The sequence below is a fragment of the Bos indicus x Bos taurus genome, chromosome 4, assembly GCF_003369695.1.
Source record: "Bos indicus x Bos taurus breed Angus x Brahman F1 hybrid chromosome 4, Bos_hybrid_MaternalHap_v2.0, whole genome shotgun sequence".
Taxonomy (NCBI): Eukaryota; Metazoa; Chordata; class Mammalia; order Artiodactyla; family Bovidae; genus Bos; species Bos indicus x Bos taurus.
The window spans coordinates 67,964,158-67,969,596 of NC_040079.1; positions in this window are offsets into that span (position 1 = coordinate 67,964,158).

The window sequence follows — 5,439 nt, forward strand, 5'->3', positions numbered from 1 at the left end:
GGGCTCAATAAACATTTGGTTAGAGATTTACCTGATGGATTACAAAACCTGACATGTTTAAATATTTTATTCCATATTTATAACTGCTTCTATACAAATTATGATTCTCATAAAATATAGGTTTATATTTATAAAGAACTGATTAATTTGGAAGTAATTCAATAGATGTAGATGGCCAAATATTGAAATTCAGTCTAAATCTTCAAATGGCCCTAAATCATATGACCTCACTGACCAGACTAATAAGATCTCAATTTCTACATCTCAGTTTCACTGGTGCTGTTTAAACAGGCTCCTGACCTGCCATTGGGATATAGAACAACAAAGGAAACATCTGGTTTTTCTTAACTTTGGGGTGACAAATCCATTTGTTAACAGTAGCAATGCGAGAGCCGACAGTACTTGATAACAGCTCTAACATGGGGAGCTTGGGCCAAAACAGATGGCCCAGACACTTCAGGCAAAGCTTTAAAAAGATGTCTTTTCTAATTCAGGTTGCATACTCCTTAAAAGTCCCTTCAACACAAGCAGAGATTTGCAGATGATTTTATTGGCTCTGACAAGAGGTCTGTCAAGAGGTTAGTTTGCAATTGCCTCTTGGGGGTAGTTTGGTTGGATTTTGTTTTTCAAAGTAAGTAAAGGCAGGAATGTTTATAACAGACCAAAAAACTGGAACTCTGAAGCAGTTTACATCACCACTGACTTTCTGAACATGACCTCTGACTGGTCACAATTTTTCTGTGCACTCAATTTTTAAAACTTTGTTGGTAAACCAAAATTAATGCAGAGTTAGTGTCTTTCCTTCCAGGTATATATATTAATAATAATTATGTTTAGACTCTGAAATTGTTAAACAAAAGGTTAAAATCTGGCCAATGGAAAAGCATTGGAATTATCTTTCTTATACATCAGAATACATTAGTTATGTGTAATACTTACAATGACTCTAATTAAACATTTCAAACATTCTATCACTTTTCAACGTCACTAAAACCTAGATATTCCCTCTCAACCTGTTATGCTTTGTAGCCATTTCTGAATTGCCAAATTTACTTTTGGAGTCACTAAATATACTCTTCTTGAATTATTAAATCAATCAGTCACTGGAACAGAAAAAAGAATTTTATCATGTATGAACAAGGCAGTAGTTAATAAGAAGCACACACTGAAGTGCTTTCTTCTTAATATAATGTCCCTTTATATATAGAACAATTAGTAAATTGTTTGCTATATTCACTCCAAATTGACTTGTTTAGTAAAATTTTGGTTGATATTTAATTTTTTTAAATCATTTATATCAGACTTTGGAACTGCTTTTATAGCTGACGAAACTAATCCACAGGGATTAAGTGCCAAAGCCCTCATCTAATTAGTAGTAAAACCTAGAAGTAAAGTAATTACACAAACATACTCATATACACATTTTTAAAGGGTTATTCACAAAGAAAAGTTGATAAATGGAGGAAACACTTTTTTAGTACATTGTTTCACAAAATGGATTAATCCATTTGTATTACTGCCAAACAGTTTAGATTAACAGATGAAATGGATAAAGTAGTTGAGAAATAATGTCATACTATTTTATATGAAAATGAAAGATTTCTTCTTATATTCTTTACCAAAATATTTTTAACAGTTTACCACAAGGTAAAGACAGAAATAAACTGTGGAAAATTCTGAAAGAGATGGGAATACCAGACCACCTGACCTGCCTCTTGAGAAAGCTGTATGCAGGTCAGGAAGCAACAGTTAGAAATGGACATACAACAACAGACTAGTTCCAAATAGGAAAAGGAGTACGTCAAGGCTGTATATTGTCACCCTGCTTATTTAACTTATATGCAGAGTACATCATGAGAAACGCTGGACTGGAAGAAACACAAGCTGGAATCAAGATTGCCGGGAAAAGTATCAATAACTTCAGATATGCAGATGACACCACCCTTATGGCAGAAAGTGAAGAGGAACTAAAGAGCCTCTTGATGAAGGTGAAAGAAGAGAGCAAAAAGCTGGCTTAAAACTCAACATTCCAAAACTAAGATCATGGCATCCAGTCCCATCACTTCATGGCAAATAGATGGGGAAATGATGGACACAGTGAGAGACTTTATTTTGGGGGGCTCCAAAATCACTGCAGATGGTGACTGCAGTCATGAAAATTAAAAGACGCTTGCTCCTTGGAAGAAAAGCTATGACCAAACTAGACAGCATATTAAAAAACAGAGACATTATTCTGTCAACAAAGGTCTAGTCTAGTCAAAGCTATGGTTTTTCCACTGGTCACGTATGGATGTGAGAGTTGGACAATAAAGAAAGCTGAGCACCCAAGAATTGAATCTTTTGAGCTGTGGTGTTGGAGAAGACTCTTGAGAGTCCCTTGGACTGCAAGAAGAGCAAACCAGTCAATCCTAAAGGAAATCAGCCCTGAATATTCATTGGAAGGACTGATGCTAAAGCTGAAACTCCAATACTTTTGCCACCTGATGTGAAGAAATAACTCATTAGAAAACACCGTGAAGCCTGGAAAGATTGAAGGCAGAAGAAGGGGACTACAGAGGATGAGATGGTTGAATGGCATCACTGACTTGATGGATATGAGTCTGAGCAAGTACCAGGTGTTGGTGATGGACATGGAAGCTTGGCGTGCTGCAATACATAGGGTCACAAAGAGTCAGGCACGACTAAAGCAACTGAACTGAATTGAAAGACAGAAAAAACGAGGGGAAGGGTGGAGAGAGGATAGAAGGGGAGAGGAGGGAAGGGGAAAGGAGAGGAAAGAAAAAGAAAAAAGGAAATTAACACAGTTTCAGGGAGGAAAGTATTTTGATGTATTTTTTTTAATTGGTGGAAAATTGATTTACAATGTTGTATTGGTTTCTGCCATGCAACAATGTGAATCAGACATAATATATATCGCCTCTCTTGAGCCTCCCTCTTCTCCCTCCATCCTCTAAGTCATCACAGAGCACCAGCCTGGGCTCGCTGTGTTATATAGCAATTTAGTAATAACTATTTTGCACAAGACAGTGTATATATATCAGTGCTACTTTCTCGAGGAAGGAAAGTATTGACAGAAAGAATTATGAGAGCAGGCTTCTGGGACTTTCTGCAAGTTTTAGTCTTTATTTCGTGTCTTATGAGGGGACAGATAGTCTCCAAAAGACCCTCTATTCCTACTGACTCTCCGTCACCTGGTACTCCTCTTTCTTTCTCAAATTCCCCCGGGTCTCCAAAGGAGAGCTCAGGTGTTGTGAAAACAGAGACACTGGGGAGAGAGCATTCCAGTTCCTCTTCACACAGGGAGATCTTGGTCATAAGCACTCAAAGTCCAACACTTAGGTCACCCTGATTGCCCAGGCCCCATGCTCCACCCTGGATAGTGTTCTATAGATGGACAACGTAGGTGGTGCCAGCACCTTCACTATGCATGGCAACATCCAGTTCCGGAGGCAAACAGAGGGGTGACTCTGTCTTAGGTTGTGACTGACTTTGTAGACAGAGAAGGGAAAATGAAACGAAGCCTTGATTTCTCCTGCCCTACATTAAAAGACTGCACCATTCACCACAGGACCAGGGACAGTTTATAATAGTTGCAGGTGGACATGGCAACTCACTCCAGTATTCTTGCCTGGGAAATCCCATGGACAGAGGAGCCTGCCGGGCTACAGTCCATGGGGTCACAAAAGAGTTGGACATGATTTAGCCATTAAACAGCAACAACAAGGGGAGGTGCAGGAGTTCTAGAAAGAGACAGACTTATGCCTGTTGTGTGACCATGGGTAAGTTACAAGATCTCTTTGAGTTTCATTTTTCTGGATGTAAACCAAGAAGTGTGATACTCATCTTGGAGTTTTGTTATAAGGACCTAAGTAGAACTCAAACACATGACAGATACATAGTAGACACTTAGTAAATGAGAATGAAATGCATCGTATATTTTCCTGATTTGGGGAAAGAGGCAATAAGCTGGATGTGAAAATGAACAAAATTAAAGCAGCCTGTTGGAGATGGTAATTTATTTTCCATTTTTCTGCCTCCAGTTTCCTAGACCTTCTGATTAAAATTGTGATGCTTATAACTTTAAGAGCCTAGCAGTCTTGTACTTGTTCTCAGTATTGAATATGCTTACTTATATTTTTAGATAACTTTATTATTGCATGTTTTAGAGAGCCCAGCCACAAATATGTGACCAATATAAATGGACATAAAAGCAGGTCATACTGAAAGTGCCATATTTTCATTCTTTAAGGCAAGGCTTTACAAAGTATGTTACCTATTAAACTAATTTTATAGAAAATTGCTACTAAAGATGTTAAGAAGGGAAAAAGGCATGTTTTTGCTTTTTTTCTGTTGTGGTTTTTCCACTTGAATTTTCAGAATCTTCAATAGTCTAATATACATGATGTATCTCTAAAAAGGTAAGAGAAGTTCTATATCCCCAAATTGTATTTATCCACAAAATGATCTAAGGAACTATAACCTGAATTCTTCTTATCCTTTTGAGGAGACATCTTCCATAGGCACAATAACAGGAGCACTGGGGCCAGGGAAGGAAGGAGAGCAGAGAGAATCCAAGAATAAGAAAGGGGTCACAAATCCTAATGCCTAAAAAAGTGACATCACGATCAGAGGTAGGCAGTATGCATTAAAAGAGAAGATGGGAGGACAATGGCAAACTGTAGAACACATCCTCTGTCTACACAATTCCCATTTTTAAAAAGCACTTTATGAGCCTCCACATATCTGTGGGCCCTTTCACACAGTGCCAATAAGAAGTCACTGTTCTAAGAAGACTGCTTTCATTTTTGTTTCAAAAATAGTACCATGTGAATACACTTAAAGAGTACCATCAAATTACAAAATAGATGGAAATTTTTTTTGTGTTGAAGGGAGAGCAGAAAGTGTGTGACATGTTTAGAGTAGAGCAGGTTTAGAGCACGTTTAGAACTGCTGTTCCTCTTCTTCTTGACCATGGCTACCTTTAGGTCCATCTCAGGATTAAGACGGAGAAGGTAATGGCACCCAACTCTAGTACTTTTGCCTGGAAAACCCCATGGATGGAGGGGCCTGGTAGGCTGCAGTCCATGGGGTCACCAAGAGTCGGACACGACTGAGTGACTTCACTTTCACTTTTCACTTTCATGCTTTGGAGAAGAAAATGACAACCCACTCCAGTGTTCTTGCCTGGAGAATCCCAGGGACGGGGGAGCCTGGTGAGCTGCCGTCTATGGGGTCACACAGAGTCGGACACAACTGAAGTGACTTAGCAGCAGCAGCAGGATTAAGAGATGGGATTGTCTTTATAGTTAAGCACTATGTGTTACTGACAAATACATGTTAAAGAGTAACTCATGCCTTTTGAGCACTTACATTTTACCAGAAACTATTTCATGTGCTTTATTTACAGGTTCTCATTTCATCCTCACAATATCACTATTA